The sequence below is a fragment of the Mustela lutreola genome, chromosome 5, assembly GCF_030435805.1.
Source record: "Mustela lutreola isolate mMusLut2 chromosome 5, mMusLut2.pri, whole genome shotgun sequence".
Lineage (NCBI taxonomy): Eukaryota > Metazoa > Chordata > Mammalia > Carnivora > Mustelidae > Mustela > Mustela lutreola.
The window spans coordinates 51,016,793-51,044,270 of record NC_081294.1 but is presented as its reverse complement, the minus strand read 5'-3'; the positions used below and the strand labels follow the sequence as shown (position 1 = coordinate 51,044,270).

Here is a 27,478-nt window from a genome sequence, read left to right as displayed (position 1 = left end):
ATCCTTCCTCTTTATATCTCATCCAGCTTAGGCTAGTAATCTCACATGGCTAGTAGATGGGGGTGGGAGGGGTGGGGGCAGGCAGAGCATCCTGCTCCATTTACAACAATCACAAGACTTCACTGGAGTTTGGCAAATTCTTGCCCCAATAAAATTTCCCATAGAACTGAAGTTCTATGAGAAAGGAAGAAGAGAAAGATTGGCAAATAACTATATTCCCAGCACATAGCAGAAGGCCTGGCACACAGCAAGCACTCAGTGAAAACATATTCAGTAAGTCAATAAACGCCCTTGTTCTACAGCTAAGGATGGAGAGAGGAGCACGGTTTGAGTTCAAAGAGGAGAAAAGAGGAGGGTAGAGGGAATGGGTGGCATCTGCTCCCCATCTCTTCTTTGGAACAGGTCTAAGCTGCTATGGTTGAGAGAGTGAAGGCCAGAAACTGATGGGACCATAACTCAACGAGCACAACCATAGCTCCTGGTGATATTTTGGGTATGGGATGATGGCCAGGGGCTCCTGGCACTGTTCATAAGAGCCCAGTGATAATGGGGCACAGAGCTGGGAAGAGGCCTTTTTCTAGGCCACCATATAACCCTGCAATGCTCCGCCCATTCTCAAAGTTGCAATAAAGCCCCCTTTGTCATGGAAAGCCTACAATGTCCTCACGAAGGGCACTGAGGAAGCTTCAGCAGCCAGCTTTCGAGGCAGCAGACACTGTCAGGTAGGAGTAGAAGAGAGAAGGCAAGAGGCCATGTAAACCCTGCAGCTGACAGACAGGCATGGGAAAACATGAGACAAGCCTTGGCAATCCCAGAAATCACCAGGGAAGACTTTGAGGGGCAAATGCCAAGCAGGTGGGGGCTTGCGCCAACCCAATTTGTATTTCCGGGTTGGTGGTGGTTGGTTGCAAATGGACAAGACAGAGTTGGCTGCAGTTTTCCCATACAGAGGGATGTGGCCTACCTAGATTCTCAGAGCAGGGGTACTGCCAGTGAGAAGCCTACCTGGGAAGCCAGAGAAGTTCGACTTCTCTGTTAGGGTTTGAGGATTATCCAGACAGAGCTGGAATCAGGAGAGTACTTGGCAGCCAGGTCACCTGCTACCTCTAGGCTGTACATGGAACAAGACAGACGGACAACTACTCTTTCACTGGTTTATTTAGGTGGTCCCTTCTCCTCCCTGGGCTTCAGTTTCCTCATTTATAGGGTGAAGGGATCACATTACATCCCTAAAGGTCCTTTCAACCCCAGTGTTCTATTTTGTTAAAAAATCAACCAACATGAAAAAGTTAAAATAAATTAGAGTGACTGGACTGAGCATATGAATAAAGGTGTGGCCAGACCAAGAGGCAGTAAAACGCAGTGGCCAAGAATTAAAGGCTCTAGACTCAGCCAGCCCTGGGCTTAGGGCCAAGATCTGTCTCCTGCTATATGATCTCATGCTTTTAAGCCTGAGATGGGTTTTCCTTGTCAAATGGGAATAACACCAGCAATCTCATGAAGTAGTGTTCAGAACTAAATAATATACTCATGTTGCCGAGCGAAGTACCAGGCAAATACTAGATGCCTCATAAATGGCACTTTCAACAAACCAGAAAGATGAATCCCTGAGTGACAGTCTTCCTTTAGGACTTCAGAAATCTCAATATCCCGGTTTTGGTTTCCAACTCTTTATTCCAAAAAGACTGTCCGTTTTCTGACTATCAACTTTGGAAAGAACCAATCCATCATGCCTTCCTGAAAGCTTGATGACTGGGAGTTTTACATAGGGTATTTCCAGGGTTAACTCTGGACTCAGAAAGGTGTGCAGAGGCCCTCTATTCTGGAAAGAGCCCACCCTTTTTCCTTTCATGGCCCTTGTCTTGTTGGATAGCCAGATAAAAGGCTCTGCCCACTCACATTCAAAAATCTATTCATTAATGGGATGCAATTCACATTATGTGCCTCTAATTACCCTAGGAAGGCAGTAAAAATTAATAAGGAACTAGAGTTTAATTGTTTGATAATGACAGGGAGTTCCAAAGTGCCCTCTTGAGTAATAAAATTAACATTTAAACTAGTTCAGTCAAAGAACCTTTCCTTAAACATAACTCTTCACCATTAGGATGGCTTATTTATTTATTTTATCTTTGGGAAGCTCTAAAATATCACAGATTTAGACTGAACTTCGAGAATCTGCCTTAATGTTCCAAGACAGAGACTACAGGGTTTGCAGTGTTTCAGGTGGACTATGGGTGGACCCACGATACACGTGCATGCACAATAAAATCGGATGGTCCTATATTTATTTAACCAAAGGGAGAGAAGCTTCTCAGAGGACACTGCATTGGGGAGGTGGAGGCTGGAGGAAGCTGCCAAAACACTGCTTAGGATAGTGCAAAATCTCAAAACACAAATTGTTGCTATAACACCATTCTTTTACATTTGAGCTTATACCACTATTCTGGGGTCTTCCCTAGACTTCAGTTAAAGGGGAGATGGTGGTTTTAAAATATGCCTGTGAAAAATGGAGTCTAATTTCCTTTCCCTTGAACATAGGGAATATTTAGTGATTCTCTTCCAACAAATACAATGTGGCAGAGTCAACACTGTGTGACTTCTAGAATCAGGTTTGAAAATGCATACGGGGGGCGCCTGGGTGGCTCAGTGGGTTAAAGCCTCTGCTCAGGTCGTGATCCCAGGGTCCTGGGATCGAGCCCCGCGTCGGGCTCTCTGCTCCGCAGGGAGCCTGCTTCCTCCTCTCTCTGCCTGCCTCTCTGCCTGCTTGTGATCTCTCTCTCTGTCAAATAAATAAATAAAAATCTTTTAAAAAATAAATAAATAAATAAAAATAAAATAAAAAAATAAATGCATACGGTTTCCACCTACAGGTAGTAAAGAAGCCCAAGGGTATGAAGAAGCTGCCCTTGGGTGTCCCAGCCAGCTAGGCTCCCAGTCAACATCATCAACGGTCAGACTTATAAGTGAATAAGCCTCTAGATGATTCCAGATGTAGCCTTTGACCCACCCCCGCTGAGGCCCCAGCCACAAGTCACATCCCCCTGTGCTGATTTCTAACCCACAGAAACTAGGGAGAGATATTAAATAACAGTCATTATTTTACTCAACAAAATTCAGGGATAGGCTGTTACAAAGCAACAAATGACTCCAACAGGAAAGTTTACAGACATTGGGCCTCCTGGTTTTTTGTTTTTTGTTTTCTTTTTTTTAAGATTTTATTTATTTATTTGTCGGAGAGAGAGGAGCTAGAGTGAGCACAAGCAGACAGAGTGGCAGGCAGAGGCGGAGGGAGAAGCAGGCTCCCTGCCAAGCAAGGAACCCAATGTGGGACTCAATCCCAGGACCCTGGGATCATGACCTGAGCTGAAGGCAGCTGCTTAACCAACTGAGCCACCCAGGCGTCCCGGGCCTCCTGGTTCTTAAAAAAAAAAAAAAAAGCCTTAAGGCCAGCAAGGCCTCATGCACAGAGAGTCATCTCAGCCGTGTCTGACCGCTGCCCCTGTCACCAGCCTTTCAACATGCATGTGTGTCACCCTGCTGGGTGACATACCCCAAAAGCAGCTCATTAGCTTTGGGCAATTTTAAGGTTGAAGGGTTTTCTTATCCTTCACAGAGATAGGACTAAGCACAGTTCATCCACCTGGGATGTTTGCTTTCCCTAAAGAGCTAAGGATTGGCATGGATAATCCTTGAAAGTGGCCTTTCAGAGAGTTCCATCATGTTGTGGCTCATTTCACACATGCCTGGGAGAGGGCAAAGCCAGCAGAGAGGAAATGGCTATGTTGTGAGCCAGGCCGCATCCAGCTCTCCCCCGCTCAACCCCAATCCCTCACCCCAAATCCAGTCTCTCACACAAGCGCTGCTCTTCTCCTGGCCAGGCCAGCTGTCTTCTCGTTCGTTCATTTGCTCAGTATGTGTTGAGTATCTACAGCATCAGGGCAGACAGACATTAAACAACTCCTCATACAAATAAGAACTGCACTTACCCTAAACACTCGTAGGGGGACATACATGGTCCCCTGGGGAGCTAGGAATATTTCACCTGAGACCTAAAAAAATCAGAAAACCACTGAAGCAGACTGGGGAGGCATGGGGTCATGGAGAGAGCCTTCCGAACAAAAGGCCACACAGTAGGAAGAAGGTGTGTGTCTCTGGGGTTCTAAGGAAAGATCAGTCAGGGTGCCAGGAGTAGAGAAAGCAAGAGAGAGAATGCTCCAGAAGAGTCTGAGGAGGGAGGGAACAACGGGTCATGTGGGGTCATGTGGGGTCATGTAAAAAGATTTTGTCTATATTTTAAGGACAGTCAGCTATTAAGCATTTGAAACAGTCGAGTGACGCAGTTGAATTTCTTCATCAAATCACTTCTGTCCCCCTAGCCCCATTATTTCCCATCTGCACATATACCTCTTAAAACCGAGACCATTATACATTATAGCTAGTTGCCTAGGTATCTCTTCTTCCCCACCTGGCTGATGGCTTCTTGAGAGCAGAGACTGGGTCCTAACCATAACTGTAACCCATCAGGCTTCCTACTGTCCTTGGTATCAAGTGCAAACTCCTTTTGTCGCCTGCAAGGCCTGGTACCATGTGTCCCTTGACCACCTATCCAGGATCACCTTGAGTCACCTCCTCTGCTCTCCAGTGATCCGCCATGCTCCAGCCACACCAATAGGCACCTCACTTTCTAGAGGGCTTTTCAAGAAGCTCTGGCTAGGATAGCACAACTGTTTCACATTCTCAGAGCAACCAATGCTTCCCCATCACAGTACCTACTAGGATCTCTATCACTTATATGCATTATTGATTTGATATCCGTCCCCCCCCCCCCAGACTGTCAGTTTCACAAAGGCAAAGAACCTGTCAGCCTTGGTCACCATTATACCCTCGGTACCTGGCACTGTGATGCTTGCGGTTGGCATTCCACAAAGAGTTGTTGGATGACAGAATAAATGAGTAAGAATGCATGAGTAGGTAAATGAATGGATGAATTAAGGCATGATCCCAGTGGTCACACAGGCCAACTCAATAGCTGATGTTGGAGACCTCTCTCTCTGATTGCTCTCCGGTACCTTCAAAGACATAACTGCTTTGCTGGCCTCACTGATTCTCCACTGGAAGAAATATATGTTAGCGAAGGCTTTATGGAATAAATGGATAGTGGAAATGGGTAGAGAAGGCCAGGAAGGCATTTCTGGCAAACTCTGAGTAGTTATTATCTTATTCCTTTTGCCAAGCAAGGGGAGGAAAGCTGGCAAACACCCATGTTCAGTGAACGAGTCCATGTAAATGCTGATGTGCACAGGACTTTGGCTGCTTTCAGAAGCTCCCCAAGTCCAGGGCATTTGAAAATCTTTCACAGGAACTAATGGGGTCAAATAGATTCATCCAGATCAGTGCTTCTCAAACTATTTCTGGTAAAGGGCCAGGTTTTGTTTTTATGTTTAATCCATCAGAGATCAATACCTTACAAAATATAGAAATTATTCACTTGGATGAGGCAGCAATGTCAAATTGCTATAAGGTTTCTAAATGCTTATTTCCCATTTCTGTAATCATTTCATCATGAGTAATAAATGTGTTGTAGGCCGATAGCCAGCTGCCACCCACACTCTGAGTAACACGAATTCAGGTCAGTACTTACGCTCCCACTACCTCATTCCTAGCCACAGCAGACATTGCTAATCGATCGTTATACCTTTCCCCATTGAGCCCATGCTTGGCCTTAAAATCTTTCTCATCCTAGGGTTCAAGACAGTCATCACCATGTAAATAAACAGGGATCCCACAGGAAATTAAATTTATTTGCCACTCCCACTCTACATGGTCCACAGATGGGCCACTTGTCATATTCATGCCCAGGACAGAGAAATATCTATATTTTTGTGTCCAGCCTAATGAAAAGTTCATAGAGAATGGCCACTTCATCAAAGAGAGTCTGTCCTGGACTCACGTAATCTATTAACAACCTTTCTGTAACTTGAGAAGCCCTTAATTCACACATACTAAGAGAAGATGTAGAAATCTATACCACATACAGAAACTTCCAGTGTGTTCTCCGATTTAAACTCTATGGATCACATTCGGGAACAAACTCGCTGGCCCTTCATTGCTTTGATTCTTTCTTCCCTCAAATTCTCCATTCCTATGACTCACCTGCTTTTATCTCAGGTTGTGACAGGAGCTCATTCACAGTGGTTTGTCTGCACTTCTCTTTGTCCTCTTTGTCAAAACAGTGAGGGTTTTCATTCCTCCCACATTCAACATTTTCCCATGTAAGATTAAAGCCCCTTAGCTCTTCTCTGGTAACAATCTAGCTGTAACCCAACCTCCAGTCATTGTCTTTGAGAGGCCACAGAAGAATCCACAGGGGGAAGGAATTAATCTGTTGTCTCTGGGCTGCAGATCTGAAGCTCACTCTGAAGAGAGGCAAGTTTCACTTCAAACCTTTTCTCTCAACCTCACCTGTCAAGTTCCCTTTGAAATGTTTCTGCAACTTCTTCATGGTCCTTACAGACCACAGACTCACAGACTATGAGAGCTGGACTGTGTTGTACGCAGCATCTGGCTAACCCGGAACCTTCTGTGGACTGGAGGGGAAACAGTGAGGCTTGTCTGAGGAGTCAGAAGGCTGAGGGCCCTCACTAACTAGTTGGATGACCTCAGAAAAGCAAATTCACCTCTCAGAGACCATTTCCAAGGGAAACAGATCAGATCCCTAAGACTGATTGTGACCCACTCACGGGGCTAGCTGAGAACTAAATGAGACGATGTGAACAAAAGTATTTTGACAATGAGAGTCCTACATGAATGTGAGGACCTTAACCCTCCTTCTGATAGCTCCACAGTGAACGGGAGGATCGCGCTAGAATAGGAATCCTGGGATAGAAAGAAGGGAATGGATTACCCAACATACCCTTTGACAAAGACCACTCAGGAGCTGGAATGAATTTAAGGAAAAGAACTGGGGGAAAGGGGTGTTCCATCTGCAGTCCAATTAAGAGATGACAGTAGCTTAAACTAAGATGGTGGTCATGAAAGGAAAAAGGAGACAGATTTAATAATATTCATTAGGCAAAATCATCCAGGCTAGGTGATAGATTAGATACGCGAAGAGGGGAGAAGAAGGCATGCTCAGGGTGACATTGGCGGCTTACTTAACTGAATGAGGGTGTGGTTCAATGACATAGGAAAGAACAGGAGAGACCCAGGGAGGTGGGACACAGGTGAGAGATGGCAGGCTTGCTTTCAAATGCATTGAGCTGGGCGCCTGGGTGGCTCAGTGGGTCAAATGCATTGAGTTGGAGGCACCTTTGAGATATCCACGTGGAAATGTCAAACAGGCCATTGGAACCGAGGGGATATGTGTGGCTCAGATATAAATTGCAAAGCGTGTCCACACAGGTGGGAACTGGAGTCACTGGCTAGGATAAGATCACCTAGAGAGAGAGTACAAGGTAAGAAAAGAAGTGGGCCTCAGACCAAGTCTAGAGGAACCATCACATTTAATGCCAGAACAGGTAGAACCTCTAGGGAAACCAAGGAGAAACCAGAGAGGCAGAAGGAAAAGCAGACTAGCATTTTTAACCAAGGGAAGAACATAATTCGAGAAGGAAGAAATGGCTGGTAGCACCAAGTACTGATAAGGTTTCATTTAAGTAAAAGGCTAAAAAATTCAGATGAACAAGGGAGGCCATCAGTGGCCTTTGCCCTTTTGTGATAAAGATCATACTCCAGGTCCTTTCCAAACAGTCTCTTTCCTGTTCCTTGCCCTCATTACCATCCAAGGTTAAGAATGGACCACAAATCTCTGGGAAAATCAATCTTCCTTGGGGTCCTGAACACTATGGCTATTTCAACACAACAGTTTGGAGCTTCAGTTAAGCCTATAACGTTCAGGCAGCTCTGCTCCACCCTACATACTAGTAAGTCCTATCTACTGAGATTGGTTTCCTACAGACCACAGAGGGCAAATACATAGAAAGCCTATTAACACCCACCAAATCTGGGTTCACATCAGACGTCACTAATCAATCACAAGTCCTCACCTAAAAATTGTGTGCCTCTGAAAGTCACTCTCTCTACATCTCACATGGCAGGATGGCTATACAGTATAGAATCCGGAATCCCTGACTTCATTTTTCCCCACTCTCCATCCTCCTCTGAGGGAGGCAAGACACAAAGGAGACAGAGATGAGACACATTCCACACCTAGCATCCCTTTGTCCCTGGTTCCATGTCCCTGGCTGACTGGCTGCATGCAGCCCTTGGCCAGACCATTACATCTATTCCCAATATTGACGTGATTTGCAGTGATTTTCTTTGGAAATCAAAGCTGAGGATTCTGGGCTTTCTCTGAAAAGCAGGCCCTACTGCATTAGAAATGGGGAATGACTGGGCTCACGGCAGAGTTCTGGTTGGCATGTCCTGTCAGACACAAACATCCATCGGGTCCTGCCCAGCATGGACAATGCATACCACTTACCAGTCTGATCTGATAGGATGATGAGCTGAACAAAGGAGCAGATGATCACGGGGGCTTGTTTGTAGTCTGCACAATTTTTATGTGTAGGAGTCACCCTTGGGAAATTAAATCCTGTGGGATGCAGAGGTGGGACAGACCAGGGAGAGGGAAGGAGGGGCTTAAAATACCACTTTAGAGCACAGGAAAGAGGGTCAGACCAATAAGCAATCAGCTGGTGACAGTAAAAACTTAGCTGTTAGCAATATGGAAGAGAATGCAAATATGGGTAAGGGGACATTTTTAATAGTCTATAAATTGCCCAGCACACAGGCATCAAAGTCTCTTCCTCTTCCCTTTGAGTCTACCTAGTCTGCCATCGGCTAGAAGCCATTTCCCTGTTCTGTAAAATGAATGGGCTAGAGAGGATGATCCCTGAGGCTGTGATTCCACCCATGACAAGGTAAAGACAGGCAACCTATGGGGTGTGCAATGGGTGAATGAGTGGGGAGATGTGGGCTTGTTAAAATCTCGGGGCAGTCATAATAGAACATTCCGTGTTCTACTGTGATAGGACCAGTGGGCAATCGTTAAAAATGCTGTGCTGAGGGGCACCTGGGTGGCTCAATTATTAAGCGTCTGCCTTCAACTCAGGTCATGATCCTAGGGTCCTGGGATCAAGCCCCACATCGGGCTCCCTGATCTGTGGGAAGCCTGTTCTCCCCCTCCCATTCTCCCTGCTTGTGTTCCCTCTCTTGCTGTGTCTCTTTCTATCAAAAATAAAATAATAAAATAAAATAAAATCTTTTTTAAAAAATGCTGTGCTGATATCACTCAACAAAAAATAAACTTCCATTAAAATGCATCTCAAGGGATTAAAGAGTATACACACAGGCGCACACGCACACACAAATGTATCTCAAAATTAAAATAATCTCTTGAGAAAAAAAGAGAGTGCTAGTCTATATTAATTGAAATTGGAAGTATTGATACTATCTTGCTGAGGACAGCGGCGGGCTCATGAAGTGGCCAATTTGTCAATAAGGCAGCAGAGGGATAGGAGACGGTGAATTGCCTCACCCCTGCTGACCCCTCCCACTCTGTATTTTGGGACTATGGTGTCAGGGAATGTGAACCCCAGAGAAAGTGGTTTTTTTCATAGGATTTTGTTGTCACATGTTTTGATTTGCTTTGGTTTTTTATCTCCGTGATGTTTGATACCAGAGTACAGGGAGAGAGAGCCCAACACACCATCCTCCGGCAGCTTGAGGCAGCTGGAGGAGTGTAGACAGGCACACAGGTCCTTAGGGATCCAGTCTGTAGGGCCTTTCTCAGAAAGCCTGTGGCGTTAGACAGAAGCTCCACCTCTCAGTGAGACCCGGCCTCCTTGAGATGGTCTTGTCTGGGTATAAATCCAATTCTACAATGACAAGGCAGAAAGTTCCTTATACATCACTCATCACTCCCAGAGCAGTCCTGTTTCCATGCTGTTCTCAAGCGGGCAGTCTCCTGAGCTGGTCCAATAAGGCTCTGGATTCCAGGATAATGGAGGGTTTAATGCGAGTTTCAGGCAGAGACCTGCTTTTCACAGATACTGGTCCAGGCCCCAGAGCAGCTCCAATGCCTCTTCCCCATCAAAGGCAAAGCAAATGCTGACTGTCATGGTGTGATGTGAAAGAGCCAAGAGTATCTCTTTCTCCACTTGCCAAAACTCTACCCATAGCTCTTCATTTCTTTGTGTTAAGGTATATTTATCTGCTAAAATGAAAGGAGGTATGACTCAGAAAACAAAACTGCCTCATATGAAAGAGCCCCCAAAGTTAGAAATTACACCGGTGGGCATCCAAGGTGGGGGGCAGTTCCCCCATCTCATCCTCACCACTTGGAACCAAAAGGAACTTTTCAGATCAGGCCATCCTTTAATGAAGGAGCAGTTTAGATTCAGAGGGTTTATATCTCTTACGGAAGATCACACAGCACACTGGGAACTAGGAATGGGGGCCCTCTGGCTCCTCAGCACATTCCAAAGGATCCTACAGAGTAATTTTTAATCCAAGACCCCCATTCCTTTGTTTTACAGACATAGGAACCTCCCCCACAAAAAGTCCCCTTTAAAAATTTCTTTTCGGGCACTAGCATCCTTAGCGAATGGAATGATCACTGTAAGTACGCTTGCGTGTCTGAATGGAGACCCGGGGAGCTGGAGACCCGTGGAACTTGACGCGTCCCGCACCAGCGCGAACCTTGTCCCACCGCGCGTGTTACCTGCGGGCTTCGGCGGCCTTGCGGCCCGGCCTTGGTCGCTTGCCTTGGCGCTCCTGCCCCCTAGTGACAGCAAACTTTGCTGCAGTCACATTCACCCGACAAACGAAAAGAAGGGAAATTGGGTGAGAAGAAATAGAGGGAACCCGCATCCTTCTCTAAAAAAGGCAAGCCTGGCTATGGAGATCTTTTTTAACCTCACACACAAAACCACGACAAACTAGACATTAGTCTGCAGCCGATTTGAACCTGCGGAGAAGTGAGGGCAGAGGACCAAGGATCCTGGGTTGAAAACAGTTATGTAACTAACTCAGGGACTCATGAGAATCCCAGGGACTCTGAGAATCCCACGGAGGCAGGAACAGACGGCCTAAAATAGCACAAGAGGGGGACACTGGCATAGGGGGCCCCACCACCACCAATCGCTAGCATGAATGAATTCAGAGTCCTGCCCCAGCGGCGGCGATGTTCCCTGTCCGGGATCCTGGGTCTCTCAGACTATCTCACACCCAGGCTGAAGTGTCAGCTCCCTGAGGACAGGCACGGACTCTACTTTGTTGACTACGGAATCTACATCTTTAAAACAGCAGTTACTACACAGGAGGCCGTCAATTCATACTTTACAATGGAATTAATAAAATCACAAGTGTTGGTTGAATGAGTTACATCTGTTCTCAGTGGAAAAAGGAGAATATTATTTCAGGGCTTCCGGACTGTGCCACGCAGGCTGTGTGATTAGTACCCTTCTTGCCATGTTTCGGGACCCTCCTAGTCTATAAAAGACACAAAGATCTCCTGAAGGTGGAGACCCTTGACTATCACCCCAAATGCTCGCCATTGCCCTTGGGGCAGGTAGCTAGGCAGGTGTCTACCATAATGACACTTTTTGACGATCAGCCTCCACAGGTTCAGCTTTTGTCTCTACTGTGGTAGGAAAATCTGCCTGAGAACTGAAGGACAAGCAGGTTAAGAGGCTGTGAGGACATCAGGAGAACCGACCTTCCTCTGAAGGGCTGCCTCTCTGTGGGACCTTGGATGGTGATTCCCTGCACTAGCTCTCCATTGTCCCATTTGTAAAATAAAGATCTTGGGGTGTGTAACATCAAACTCACTGGTTTTTCAGGAGTCAGAAAACCCAACTTAAACTGCCTTAAGGAGGGAAAAAGGGGATATATTTTGCTCATGAAACTGAAAATCCATGGATTCAGGGTTGACTCAATCCAGGATATTGAGCAACGTCATCTCAGCCTGGTTTCTCTTCTCCATCCTTCAGCGTGGCTTCCCTCTGTGTTGCTCTCCTTGGGCGCAGGTTCCCAATATATGGGGGTCTCCAGCAGCTCCAAGCTTTCAGCCCTCTGGCAGAAAAATAGAGGGACTTTCTCTCCCCAGTATTAGATGAAAGTCCCAGGACTGCCCCCACTGGTGCCTTTGGGACACGTGCTCAAAGCTGTGAAATTCTAGTGACATTCTTGGCCCCACCAGAATCCCACAATTGATACAGAAGCCCACCACCACCCCAGAAGGTGACTGGGGAAACACTCTCAGAAAGTGGGGGTGCAGTTGCTAGACCGGCAAACACAGAAACAGCACTGCAGAGGAAGTGATATTGAAAGACGTTTCCAGCTTCCAGTGCCCTGTCGTGACTCTAAAGAGATGCTGGGGAAGTGGAAGGGAGAATAAAGCCACAGACGTGCTCTAGAGTCAGCCCAACTCCAAATAAGACCAGCACCCCTTCTAAAGGGAGAGAGGGGATGATGTTAGAAGCCCCTAGAGAGCAAGTCGTGATGTTGACCCTCCAGAAGCCAAGGGGTATAAAATGAATGGCATTTTGATAACGCCACTAGAATGGAACATTTCTATTTCCCATAAAGATGGACACTGTCAGTGAGATTCATAAAAAAAAAAAAAAATCTTATTAAACTTTCCCTTTCACTGCTTCTTTGTATCTCTGGTTGAAATGGAGCAGGATGCAGGTTGCCATGGTGATGGCTGAATTTTAAATAACAGGGCTCAGGAGCTCGGGCTGCTGGCTGTACCCGCCCCAGGCAGGAAACGGTGGGGGGAAGGAGAGAGGCAAAGTGAGCAAAGGAAGAAATCTGCTGGGCTCATCCCAGGACACTAACTTCTCCAGCCTGTTCTCCTCCCACTGGCAATAAGGCCCCAAAATCGCAGACTCTGCCATCCTCAAAGGATGAGAGAATGTGGAGTCCAAATGCGTAAGGACAGGACGTTCAAAGTCACTTCGTCCAGCCCCTTCTGGATTCACTGTCATGACAACTGGATTTCTCCAACACTTATACCCCTTCCCGTGAGCAACGAGCCCAGCCCGCCCAAGTTTTAGAAGGGCCGCTGGAAACCTAACCCCAAAAGACATGTTCAAGACCTAGAGACCCTGAGAGTGAGAGTCTATGGGATTTTTTAGTGAAAGAGGAATTTGAGGGCAAAAGCCTAGTAGCTGTCAATTCAAACAGCCCTGGTCACAAATTCCAGTTCTGCTCTTCTCTCTAGAACCATCTAAGAATAAAATGGAGAAATTCAGGAAGTGAGAGGTCCCCGTGACTGGACACACACAGGCCAGCATAGGCCCGCGAGGAGCTGACTGGCAGTAATGTGTTAAGTAGCGTCAGGTGTCAGAGAGGTAGGGTACTGCTGAGGGAAGCTCAGACAAGTGGCACACCAAGGCCTCCCCCCAGAAGCCTTCTCAAGTCCAGGCCAGGCACAGGGGAAACCAGAGAGTAAGGCTGGACAGACCAGTCACGAAGACACTTCCACAAAGCGTGGAAATCTGTGCTGCCGCCTATTGCCATGGGAACTGGCCCTGACAGGGACAGTCTTGGCTCAGCGACCTCTCTCTGCTTGCCCCCGCGCACCCCAGAAAGAACTAGCACTCTCAGCTGGCCCATCCCTTGTCTCCCAAACAAAATGGCTAATCTGGATATGTCACAGTCAAGGCCATTCTGTGGATGTCACAGAATGGCTTCTAGAAGTTCAATAATAATAATAATAATAATAATAAGTTTGTGTTTCTCTAACACAAAAACTGTTGTTTTTCTCAAACCTGGAAAATGGAAAGATTATTATTATTCTCCCCAGGAGAATGTGGAAGAGCCAAGGAGATGGAACCCCTGGGCCATAGACCTACAGCTCCATGACCTGCATCTCTAAACCTGTCCTGTGCCCCAGGCCTGATATTACAGCAGCTTGGGGGATACGATTCCCCCATCCCCCTAGGATTCCCTAGGCAGCTTGGAATAAGCAAGAGAATGGCGGCATCTTAAGAAAGAGAATAAAGCCAGATTCAGAGTAAAGGGCAGTGGCTCGGCATTCACACCACCAGGTCACACTCCTGGGCCTTCCTCAGCAGCAGTGAGAACTCAGAGGCCCCCACTCCCAAGGTGGCAGAAGGCAGGTGCCCAACACTGGCCTTGGTCTGTCATTGGTGCTGCCCAGGACCTACTAGCCTCTCTTTCCAAGGGCAAGCTTAGATCCCAAACCATCACTTCTGCCCGCACAAATTCTGCCCTGCTTGTCCTGCATGTGGGGGCACACACACACACACACACACACACACACAGATATACACACATGCCTAGAACAGGAGGCAGGAGCCGAATGCAGCCTTAGAAATAGCACCTAGAAATCTGTATACACTAGGCTTGTACAAGCATGAAGCAGCTCCTGAGCGATGCCCAGAATCCATCAGCAGAAAGGGACCAGGAGACCAGAGGTTAGGATCATGGGAAGGATGGGGATGTATTTTCCACTCCGCACCTTTATGGAAAATGTTTCTCACATGCATATATGCCTTTTTAAGAAATAAGTTCTGCTCTTCCTTCTAGAACATGCATACTCAATTTCTCTTTGTCCTGGGCACCCTTTGCCTCAGTTGCTGGGGCTGTACCGTGGAGTTGAAGAGACCTACTCTACTCTTCTCAGAGACCCTTCAGGAGTTCAATGAGACATAACAATAACAGCAATGATAATAGTTAAATACATGAGTGCTCATCATGGACGGGGCACACGGCTAGTCTCTCTAGCCTAAAACAAGCCTCTAACATTTAGTATCAATCTCATTTATAAAAGAGAAGAAAAACAAGGCAGAGAGAGGTAACATGCTCAAAGGCACGCAAGTACATATCCAGCGTTCTGACTCCAGAACCAACACTCTCACCCACTGAACACAATCTGTCCATCGGTATTCATTATCCTAGATGCAGTCCCAAGGGTTTAGGTGAGTGCTCAGATAGCCTCCACCTGTTCTCCCCAGTATTGGAGTCTCTGCCTTTGCTTAAGACAGTTTAATGAGGGGCAAGAATATAGAGATAAGGATATAAGCAAATCCGGAAGTGGGATCCAGGTTCTAGATGCCAGCATCTGTTTCTCGGCAAGAGACAAATAGCATGGAGGACATGGGGAGTTAGAGAGGAGAAAGGAGTTGGGGGAAATTGGAAGGGGAGGTGAATCATGAGAGACTATGGACTCTGAAAAACAATCTGAGGGGTTTGAAGGGGCGGGGGGTGGGAGGTCGGGGTACCAGGTGGTGGTTGGGTATTATAGAGGGCACGGATTGCATGGAGCACTGGGTGTGGTGAAAAAATAATGAATACTGTTATGCTGAAAATAAATAAATTTAATTTTTAAAAGAGAGAGAGAGAGAGAGACCAGGTAGGTGGACGCACCTCTAATGGCCAGAAGCCCCACCTGAGGCTCCCAGTGGCAACAGGGACCTGTTACTGCCCCACCCCCTGTCACCATGGCAACGAGAGACCTAGGCTGCCAGGCCTCCACAGCTCTTCCTGATTTACAGAGCCTTCCTAACTCACGCTTCCCCTTTCACTCTCCTCGTCTCTCTCCCGTGGACTTCGCAACCCTCTGCAATATCCACCAACAGACGGTCATGCAGCTCCTCCTGGAACCCCACAAGGGATGAACCACTCCCTCTCCACCCAGCCCAAACCAGTCTCCACCCACCCACCCTTACCTGCTTGCAAAGTCTCCTCTCTGCTGCCCTGAAATCTGTCTCCCCGTTTTGTCTAGCTCTCTGCCTCTTCTTCACTGTTTCTGCTGCTGCCACTCCTTCTTTCTCCTCTCCCCTCGTAGACTGTCTCCACCTCAAAGCTTCTGCTTCCTCATTCTTGCTTCTGTTTTCTTCTGTTCCTTCTGCCCCCTTTTGGCCTCTAGCACTCTGCCTCTCTCCGTGAACATTTGAGCTTCTGGGTCTGTCACCAGCTGGCTGATCTGCTCGCCCCCACCCCACCTCTCCAACCCCCAGACACACCCACCCCAGTTCAAATTCCCAGAGAGAGAATCAGATGGGGCAAACTTGTTCTTATCTGGACAAAGCTCCTCAAAGCAGCCTGTAGATTGGCAGCCCTTGGGTCCATATCCAATCTCTTGTGGCTGGTAAAAGGTTGGACCATATAATAGAAGTATGGGCTGTCCCTAGAAGATCATAGGAGTAGCCTGCCATTTACTGGCTACCAATATATTTCCTTTTGCATGCCAACTGCACTCAAAATATTGGCTGCTTTACAAACTGTGTTGAGACAGACTCAGAGATTACATCTAAACTCCATAGAATATGAATAATGAGTTTTATTTGCCTTGGGCATGCAAAAAAAAAAAAAAAAATGCCTCAGCCTACATGTCCATCACTTGCCATTTTAGTGTGAGACCATGTGATCTCATGAGGACAAAGTAAGTAGAGGCATCACCTTCCTCATTATGAATTTGCTGCTTCTCTTTATGAGGGCTAAGATTGCATTTGCTTGTTTAGATGGATGGATCACATCCTGACTTTACACTGAACTTCAGCCACATAAAACCCTAAACTTTTTTCATACTTGCTATTAAATTACATTTCTCCTATTCCATAATATACCCAAAAAAGAGAGAAACCAAAGAGTTAAGTTTTACATTTTTCCTTAATAAAGCTCACCTTGTTTAATTTAGCCTGTCACTCCAATCTACTGCGATCTTACTATGAATGATGTCTTTTTCTGGCTGTTTGATAAATTGTTCACATTCTGTCTGCAAGCCTCTGCCCATGAAATGGAGGTTAAATGTTTGTGCTATCTTCCTTACAGGACTGGCACAACGGAGAGTTTTGATTATTTGCTTCCAGGAACCTACATTTCACAGTCTGGGGGACAACTGCTCAAGAATTTCAGAAAATTACTTTAAACTCCCGAGTTCATGTGAGTATCTGTCCATTGTGCCCACTGTGGGGATAATAAAAAATAGTTAAAACTATTTTATGGAGGAAGCTCCTTTCTTAGAATAATAGCTATTGTTTATTGACCATTCTGGGTGATAGATGCTTTCATACATTATTTCTAACCCTTACAACAATTTCAGGAGGTAGGTTTTATTATTCCTCCCTCTTTTTTCAGGGATTAGACTATTGAGGCATAAAGCATTTACTCACTTTCTGAGATCACACAGCTGGTGTGTCCTGTGGCTCAATCCCAGGCCCAGTCTGCCTGACCAGGATCCTATGCTCCTCCTGCTGGGCCACACAGCCCACACAGCTTCTCCCTGAGGATGCCTCTCTGAATGAAGGCAAAACTTACCGTGGATACCCAAAAAACAGATAATCATGTCAAAAAATGGGCAGAAAACATGAACAGACACTTCTCCCAAGAAGACATACAAATGGCTAACAGACACGTGAAAAAATGTTGATCATCATTAGCCATCAGGAAGATTCAAATCAAAACCATATTGAGGGTTGCCAGGGGGAGGTGGATAGAGAGAGGGTGGTTGGGTTATGGACAGTGGGGAGGGTATGTGCTATGGTGAGTGCTGTGAAGTGTGTAAGCCTAATGATTCACAGACCTGTACCCCTGGGGCTAATAATATATTATATGTTAATAAAAAAAAAAAAAGAAAGAAAGAAAGAAAAACAACATTGAGATACCACCTTACACCAGTTAGAGTGGCCACATTAACAAGACAAGAAACAAGTGTTGGAGAGGATGTGGAGAAAGGGGAACCCTCTTACACTGTTGGTGCGAATGCAAATTGGTACAACCACTTGGGAAAACAGTGTAGAGATTCCTTAAGAAATTAAAAATAGAGCTACCTTATGACCCTGCAATTGCTGTACAGGGTATTTACCTCAAAGATACCCCAAAGATATAGATTTAGTAAAAAGAAGGGCCATCTGTACCCCAATATTCATAGCAGCAATGGCTACAGTCTGGTGCCAAACTGTGGAAAGAACCAATATGCTCTTCAACAGACAAATGGATAAAGATGTGGTCCATATATACAATGAAGTATTATGCCTCCATCAGAAAGGATGAATACCCAACTTTTGTATCAACATGGATGGGACTGGAGGAGATTATGCTGAGTGAAATAAATCAAGCAGAGAGAGCCAACTATCATATGATTTCACTTACTTGTGGAGCATGAGGAATAACATGGAGGACATTAGGAGAAGGAAAGGAAAAGTGAACTGGGGGAAATCAGAGAGGAAGGCAAAACATGAGAGACTCTGGACTCTGAGAAACAAACTGAGGGTTTTGGAAGGGAAGGGGGTGAGGGGATGGGTAAGCCTGGTGTTGGATCTTAAGAAGGGTACATATTACATGGAGCATGGAGTATGGTACATAAACAATGAATTTTGGAACACGGTAAAAATAAAATTACATTTTTTTAAAAAAACATGCTGTTAAAAAAAGTTCTGTTGATGACTGATGGCAAAGATTGGGGGTTCGTGAATATAGTTAACTAAGGGTCACACTGTTTAAAAGCACCTATATTCGATTTTTTAAAGTATGATATACCCATACTTGCAATATTAAAGGTGGAGGTAGATCTACATGTATTCATACAAAACACATCTAAGATGTAGTTCCAGTTTCTATTCTTAATATCTCCATTTTGATTTAATTTTTACATTTGTATATTATTCTACAAATAAAAAAAAATCTAGGAAAACAATGTGTCAAAGTCATCAGTTCCTGGGGTACCTGGATGGCTCAGCCAGGTGAACGTCCAACTCCTGATTTCAGCTCAAGTCATGTTCTCAGGGATCAAGACCCACATTGGGCTCTGCACTCAACACAGGGTCCACTTGAGAGTCTCTCAAGTCCCTCACTTGCTCTCTCTCTCTCTCTCTCCCTCAAATAAATAAATAAAATAAAACATTTTTTAAAAAGTCATCAGTTTCTCTTTCCCTTCAACTCCTGAATGTCATGCATCTGCGTTACGCATAAAGATCAGAGCCTCCTGTATCGGTGGCGGTAATACAAGAAACACACTGTCTCACATACACAGATGTAAGGCAGGAGAGCACCAGGGTTGGTTACCTCAGTGAGTGACTGGCTTCTGAGGTCCTAAGGCGTATTTGCCCCCTCCAACCTCAGCATGCCACCCGGCCCCCTATACACCACTAACTGGCAACCACAGCTCTAGGTCTCCCAGGCAGCTAGGATAATACCCAGTGAGAAAAGAAGCTCTCTTTCTCTGTCACTCTTTTTCGCATCAACAAGAACCTATTCTAGAAACATCTGCAGCAGACTTCTCGAATCCCGTTAGTCAGAATTGCTTTCCTCGCCCCTTGTTAATCCAATGGCTGATAAATGCGATGAGGTCATTGAGCTGAGAATGGACAGATGATTTGCTCCCTGGGACTGGAGAGGCCAGCCCTCTTTGAGGCATGTGACTTGTCTGCTCCGAATGATATTAGGGTTCTGTTAACAAGGCAAAAGAGAGGGGACGGCTGCAGGTACCATGGTGTCACACTATTCCCTAAATTAATTAGGATACCGTGCTCCCCTTGCGAGTGTTCTTACCCAGCAACTCTCTCCCTCCCCTCCCATGTATTCTCAGGAGCACATTGTTTCTGAGCCAGCTTTGCTAGGTTTATAAACGATTTGAATATCAAAATGTCCCTTAATGTGCTTCTGATCTTGTTAGTTACTTATGCTGAAAGGAGTACTCATAAAAACCTCCACTGCAAATCCAAAGCCATGGTCCAGTTGATTTCAGAAACTGAGAATTCTAAAATCAAGCAAGCAATGATTTTTAGTGGTGGTAATTTATGGCTCAGTTTAGCAGGATATACAGTATTTGACAAGAAGGATTAAGCCGAATGGAATTTAGAGGAGAAATTTAAAACCAACAGATCTGTCTTAGGTGTTTTAAAATAAAGTTTTCTACAGGTAGGGCTCAATGTGCTCTGCCAGTACTCTGAAAAGCTGGAAGAGGGGTTACCACCACCTTCCACGGTCAGCATTTTGTCCATTTGGGAAGTCATCCAAATAAGTCTCGAGCCACATGTAACAAACTTGAGGAATCTCTGACATGGAATCAGTTTTTCTGGTAGAGGAGGTTGCTGACCATGACTGCCAGGGAAAGAGAATGAGGAAGAGTTGTTGTTTCCCCAGCCCTGTCAAAGCTGGACCTTGAAATCAGTTATTTAACTTCATAACTGACTTTGGCTTGCCCCTGGTGCTAGACGCCTTCATTTGCTCCTCCCGAGCTACTGTGCTCTCTTCGCCATCCGGATTTGTGCCCCCAGAGGCTGACCTGCCCTCTGACTTCCAGCTGGGTCTGGCACTGGCAGGAGGGAAACAGGAAGAAGTAGAGAGCACTTCGTGAGACTGGGATGTTTATTCTCCAAGTTTCCTCCCTTTTGGGTCCCCAAGTGCTGGCTTCATTTAGAGTTCTCCGTGAATAGTCCTATTTCCCCAATCCCAGTAACACACCCCCTCTTCTGCCATAGCAGAGGTAACGGAGCCCTGCTATTACTAATCTGAGGTTCTGAGCTATGCCTTGTGGTTTCCCTACACTCTGCCCACGCCTTTATAAATAGCTTCTTTATGAAACTGTGCTTGAGTTATCCTAATTTGAGGGTGCCATCTGTTTCCTGCTAACACACCTCTCTAATTTGATCTTATATGGGCTGAATGTTTTGCTCGGTGATATTTCTGTGTTCCTGCCTCCTGAATCACAGCTCTGCACAGGAGCATAATCCACACCCTCTGACGTCACATAGAAATGGGCTCAGATCCCACTCCACCATGTATAGCTAGAAAACCTCGGGCAGACTCTTTACCTCTTTGAGCCTCAGTCTCCTCATCTGCAATATGGCAATAATAATAATAATAATAATGGTACGCTCTCCAAGGAAACACTGAGGATGAAATGACACTAGGGAGTGGTGGGGAGCAGGGTGAACTACAGAGCTCATGCCACGTCTGAAAAAGGAGGTTCCAGCTCCCCGGATCCCAGGGATGGCTGCCATGAAGAAAAAGCCAGTCCAGAGTTGCCAGTTCTTCTGATACTTCACAAAGCCAGAAACCTCAATTCCTATACAAAATCTCTTCTTGACAACAATGTTAGCACCATAAGGGCAGTAATGACCATTTTATACATTACTGTATCACTGTAGAGTGACTAGAAGAGTACCCAGCACAAACAAATGATCCAAAAAATCTTTGTTGTGTATTTTTCTGATTTCTAAATTATAGCAACTGGTGAGGGCGGAACAAAACCAGGAGGCGGGGGAGGTGCTGCAAGACCACGAGAAGGTGAGCAGCTCCTTAAATTTGGCCTCGCAGGCATGTCACTCACCCTCGCCCTGGCCCTGAACACAACACTCTTGTGAACTGCTACTTTAGACTTCTGCTCTAGGACTCACAACTGACAGGTGTCAATGATAGACACTTTGAGAGGCCCCCTACGCATTAATTAAGGCTGTATTTTCATGAAGCGGGGTGTAACCATCATCTGCAGAATATGCCCTGTTTACACAGCTCACCTGCAACCAGGCATTTAGTCATTGTGGCCAGGGATGAAAGGGGATGCAGCTACTTTTTTCAGCCTGAACAACTCATGGATCCTTCTCTCCTTCTACCACAGCCTGAGGATATAAACCCAGTGAGCTGTAGATTTGTTACTCAGTTTATAAATGCCAAGGAGACAGCTCTTCAGCAAAAGAATGACTCGGTGGACACACTGCAGATAAATAATATATGAAACCACTTCTATTTTTAATGGCACTTTGCAGTGACACTAATATTGATGAAAAATGTTAGCATGTGTTAGATGGTGTCATATTCAGTGAGAGATAAAGTTTGGCAGGCTCTGAGCCCCTTCCGGTCTGGGCCAGAGATGTGAGAATAGCAATTCCCAGTTGATGGGTGTTAGTCCCTGTATGAAATAGGCTCTTGGGTCATATAAGACAAACATTTAACCTTGGCAAGTATGTTGTGTTGACTACTGTTGGTTGGCTGACCCAATTGTCCTTACAAATCCCTCTCTTCTAGTCAACTTCTACTCCACAGGTTGGAAATGTTTCAACCTCTTCTGCAATCAGCAGCGGTCACATTACACAATGAATCATGAGTGGAATGCTGCTGGGTGGAGGAAGGAATTCTGGGAAGAAAATGTGCTTTGCTGATAAAAGGGGCAGAAGTGGTTGGTCAGCACCAACTCTTTCACTCTCATCTTACGTTCAGGTGGGATGTGATGTCCAGAGCCTTCACAGCCATTTTAAAACCAAGAGGCATGGGAGAGCAAGACTGCAGTGACAGCAGTCTTGATGTCACTGAGCCTCCAACCCAATGCTAATAAACGTCCATATTCAGACTAGATGAGAAAAAACAAATGCCTACTTGCATAAGGCTCTGTGACCTAGACGTTTCACTCAAAACAAATGAGTGCCTTCTGATACTTTTTTTTTTTTCAAAAGATTTATTTATCTTTTGGGAAGTGTGGGGGAGAAGGCAGAGGGAGAGAATCTTCAAGCAGACTCCCTTCCGAGCATGGAGCAAGGTGGGGTACTACTTCACCATCCATGAGATCATGACCTGAGCCAAAACAAGAGTCAGACACTTAACTGACTGCACAACCCAGGTGTCCTTTCTGATACTTAATCTTAACCTCTCTGTTAAGGAGAGGTTAATAGTAATAATAACTGTATAGGTAATAATAACTGTATTTACTATTGCTATACTATATACTACTATACAGTTATAGTATCTACTATATAGTAGATACTAGTATATATATAGTATATATAGATAGATACTAGTATATATATACAGTATATATATATAGTATATATATAGTATAGTATCTACTATATAGTAGATACTAGTATATATATAGTATATACAGTATATATAGTATATATACTATATAGTATCTACTATATATACTATATATACTATATATATACTATATAGTATCTACTATATAGTAGATACTATAACTGTATAGTAGTATATAGTATAGTAATAGTAATAATAACTGTATAGTAATAATAGTAATGGTAATAATAACTGTATCTACTATGGCAAGAGTCAGAGGCATTAATGAGAAAGTATTCAAAGTCTTGAAACAGAGCTTGGCCCATATTAAATCCTGAACCCTAGCTTCATTATGTATTCGTGAATAAACTACTAGGCTTTTTTTTTTTTACACTCCTAATGCCATCACAACCCCTGAATCAATGTAAGCTAAAAGCTAAAAGGAAATAGAGACAGATATGTAGCATAGAGAGAGAGAGAGAGAGAGAGAGAGAGAGAGATTAAAGTGAGAGATTTGGAGTCAGGAGGTGCAGAGCCTAAATGTCCAGTAATAGAGAAATGATCATGTAAACAAAGGCATATTCATTCCATGAACTACATATGCAGTCATTTAAGATGCACTGTAAAGACCAAAGAACATGGGGAAAGGCTTATGATAAAATGTAAAATAAAAAACAGATCACACAGACACACAAGCTACATAGAAGGGATGATCCAAATTGTATTTTTAAAAACAGTGAAAATGAAAAGAAATAACCCAAAATGGTAATCTCTGAGCTTGTTGATAACTTTTTTCTCCTTTATGATTTTCTGCACTTTACAAATTCCCCCCCGGGGTGGGAGGGGGAGACCATAATCATTGTTCATTACAAATTTTTTATGGTTGTCTTGCATGTTCAAAATACTTTGCAGTAAACTCATATTTATTTGATAAGAAAAATAATTTCATTTTTAAAATGAAGAAACATATTCATTGCCCAGAGACAAATGGAATCTGACCAGTCTTAGAAGCATCACAGGACCCAGAGCAAAAATATATTATGGTTTGTTAAAAGCTATCAACAATGTAATTTTGACATATTTTAAAGTTTGGCTGTGTGCCAAAGGGTGAAACTGGTCCTATATAAGGGTTCACTCCTGCTTACCAAAGCCAGAGGCAAAGGATAAGCCAGAGTGGACCTCCGTGTACACTGGTCTCCTTTTAGTCCCATTAGTGAAACAGAGGCAGGGGATTTTTTTCTTTTTTTTCTTCCAAGTTTATGTGTATTCCTATGAATTTTTTAGGTTAAAAAATATCTTTTTAGATACAAACGTAGTGATCCGAAGGGGCACATGCACCCGAATGTTTATAGCAGCAAGGTCCACAATAGCCAAACTATGGAAAGAACCTAGATGTCCATCAACAGATGAATGGATCAAGAAGATGTGGTATATATACACAATGGAATACTATGCAGCCATCAAAAGAAATGAAATCTTGCCATTTGCGACAACATGGATGGAACTAGAGCGTATCATGCTTAGCGAAATAAGTCAAGCGGAGAAAGACAACTATCATATGATCTCCCTGATATGAGGAAGTGGTGATGCAACATGGGGGCTTAAGTGGGTAGAAGAAGAATCAATGAAACAAGATGGAATTGGGAGGGAGACAAACCATAAGTGACTCTTAATCTCACAAAACAAACTGAGGGTTGCTGGAGGGAGGGAGATTGGGAGAAGGGGGTGGGATTATGGACATTGGGGAGGGTATGTACTTTGGTGAGTGCTGTGAAGTGTGTAAACCTGGTGATTCACAGACCTGTACCCCTGGGGATAAAAATATATGTTTATAAAAAATAAAAATTTTTTTTTAAATTTTTTTTAAATAAATTTTTTTTAAAAATAAATTATTTTTATTATAGAGATTTTGGATTTGAGGCTCAGCTTCACCAGTTACTAGCTGTATGGCATAGGGAGCAGAAAAGTTACATGACCTTTTGAAAATGTTTTCCCATCTCTAAAATTATGACTACATCTACTTCACTGGGGAAAGCTGTGCTCCACAAAGATGATGCATGTTCAAGTGTTTCCTAAACTGTAAAGCAGTTCAAACTTTGGCAAAAAGAACATAGGTTCTGATTAGACAGCCTTAACATCTTGACTGTGACACTAAATAGTGTGTGAAATTTAAGCAAAGTATATAACCTCCCTGAGCTTCAGTTTTCTCCTCTAGAAAGTAGAGATAATATCTCTCCTTTTATATAAGGCACCTGGAGGCCTGTAAACACCTACTACAGGAAAGTTGTAATTATATTGTCTGTGCTTTCTCAAGAATAATCAAAGTTAGCTCTTCTGCTTCAAAGAGCTGCCCCAGGAGATAGGAGCAAGATAGGAGTTCCTTCAAAAACTGTCCCCAAAACACCTTCATGCTATGAAAAGCAAAGGCCAACTGGGCAAGATGCCTGGTTTCCCCCCGTCCTCCAGAGCATTTTTCCAGACTCTCTAAGCACCCAGACATCCAAGATCTGAGCTACCTTTCTGAAATACTATCAAAAAAAGAGAGCAAGAGAGTCTAGATGTGAAAAAATATATATGAAAAAGAAGTTGTGAATGTTCATTTTTTGGGTCTACTTAACTGAGCCCAGGGTGCCCAGATACTTGGTCAAACATTATCCTGCGGGTGTCTTTGAGAAGGTTTATAGATGTGGTAACACTGGGATTTGCAGACTAAGAAAAGCAGATCTCCTCCCTAATGTGGGTGGGCCTCATCCAATTGGTTGAAACCCTGAATAAGGGGCCTGGATGGCTCAGTTAAGCATCAATCTTCAGTTCGGGTCATGATCCTGGGGTCCTGAGTTCAAGTCCCGCATCAGGCTCCTTGCTCAGCAGGAAGTCTGGCTCCTCCCTCTCCCTCTGCACCCTGCTTATACTCTCTTCCTCTCTATCCCAAATAAATAAAAATAAAACCTTAAAAAAAAAAGTCTGAATGAAACAAAAATGCTGACCTCCTGGGAGTAAGAGGTCATTCCTTCCCCCTTGACTCCTTGAACTAGATAGAGCACTGGTTTCTCCCTGCTTTCAGACTCAAACTGAAAGCCCAGCTCCTTGGATCTTAAGCCTGCAGCCTTCAGACTAGAACTACACCTTGGTTCTCATGGTTCTTAGACCCCCACACTCGGACTTCTTGGTCTCCACCTTGCTGACTCACCTTGTAGATCTTGGAAATTGCCCTTCTCCATAATCAGCGGGAGCAAATCCCTTATAAAATCTATCTACCTACCATTTATATAGAGAGATACCACTTTTCCAGAGAACCCTAAACAGGGATCTTCACCTTAACGAACTGAGACTGGACTTCTGGGAGGATGTGGGGAGCCACTGTGTTAGTGCCTCACGCGTCTCCACAGACGGGCAGCACAAATAGGCAGCAACTACTGAGCAGGGTGTCCTGCTTCCCACTGTATCTCATCAACATGAGCTGATAAATCATGACCTTCCCCCATTATGTGAGGATGGCCAATCAATACTTCCATTATCATTATTACTCCCAAGGCACCTCTCTAGGAGCATCTGACCTGTTCTCTCCCGAGCACAAAGCAGAAAGGATGATGAATCTGCTTCTGAGATCCCATCAATCAGAGCAGGAGGGAAAGGAGAAAATGGGAAGAAGAAACATAAGATACATAGAAGAGAGAGAGAGAAAGAAAGATAGATAGAAAGAAAGAAAGGGAGAGTAAGAAGGGAAGGAAGGAAGGAAGGAAGGAAGGAAGGAAGGAAGGAAGGAAGGAAGGAAGGGAGGGAAAGTAAGTTAGTTTGAAAAGCCTTTTAAAAGCTCAGTTTTCCTAGAATGTCTGGAGCCCTTTGGGGTGATAGTTAAAATAGCAGTATCCTGGAGATGCCAAGTGTATAGGTCAGGGGAATGACCCCAGAAATCTGCCTTAATCAACTGCCTCTTCAGGTGATCTCATGCACTTAAATTTTGTAGCTTAAAAACAGAGAGATCTACTCACTCCTGGAAAGATCATTGGTAAGGATCTTGAGGTTTTCCAGTCCTGCTGTTCCTCTCTCAGAGATAAGTTTTGCAGAATACCTATATACACACTTGCAGGAATGGGACGGCATCTTCCATGTCAGCCTCAGCTGTGTTCCAGTGGAGCGGAGTGGGGATGCCCCTTAACTGACACCCACGATTCAAGACCCTCAGTGTGCATTGGTCAGCCAAGGGGCTTGTTAAAACAAGCTGCACCCCCACTCCCAGAGTTTCTTCTTTAGTAGGTCTTGGGTGGAGCTTGAGGATTTACATTTCTAACAAGTTTTCAGATGATACTAATGTTGCTCGTCTAGGAAACACACTTTGAAAACCACTGGTTTACACTGTGGATGGACTCTTGGAAAGCAGCACCTACATTGAGGGTTCCTTTTTTTTTCCTTATTTTGGCAGAAAAGCATAAATTACACAGAGAAAAAAAACACCAGTTACCTTTCCACCCACAATCCACTTAACTCACACATATGTGCACGCACGCACGCATGCACACACACACACAGTTCCTCTTGAAAAAAAAATCACATTATATATGGGACTATTCTTACCTTCTTCACTGAACACATCAGCAACCTCTGTCCACTCTTCCACGGCACACTTCTGGAACACAGCTTCCAAGAGATGCACAGCACTAGGGCTGTCTAGATTCATCATAATTGTGTGTGAGATTTCCTTCAATAACTT

At 44.6% G+C, this 27,478-nt stretch overlaps 1 long non-coding RNA gene across 1 annotated transcript in view; it reads right to left on the bottom strand.

Moving 5' to 3' along the window:
• LOC131831863 (uncharacterized) overlaps positions 1 to 15,862 on the bottom strand; it is a 105,103-nt gene extending 89,241 nt beyond the window's left edge. Inside the window, exon 1 of the long non-coding RNA XR_009353829.1 lies at positions 15,702 to 15,862. This is a non-coding gene — a long non-coding RNA (uncharacterized LOC131831863). The remainder of the gene's footprint in view (positions 1 to 15,701) is intronic.
• Between the last annotated feature and the right edge of the window lie 11,616 nt (positions 15,863 to 27,478).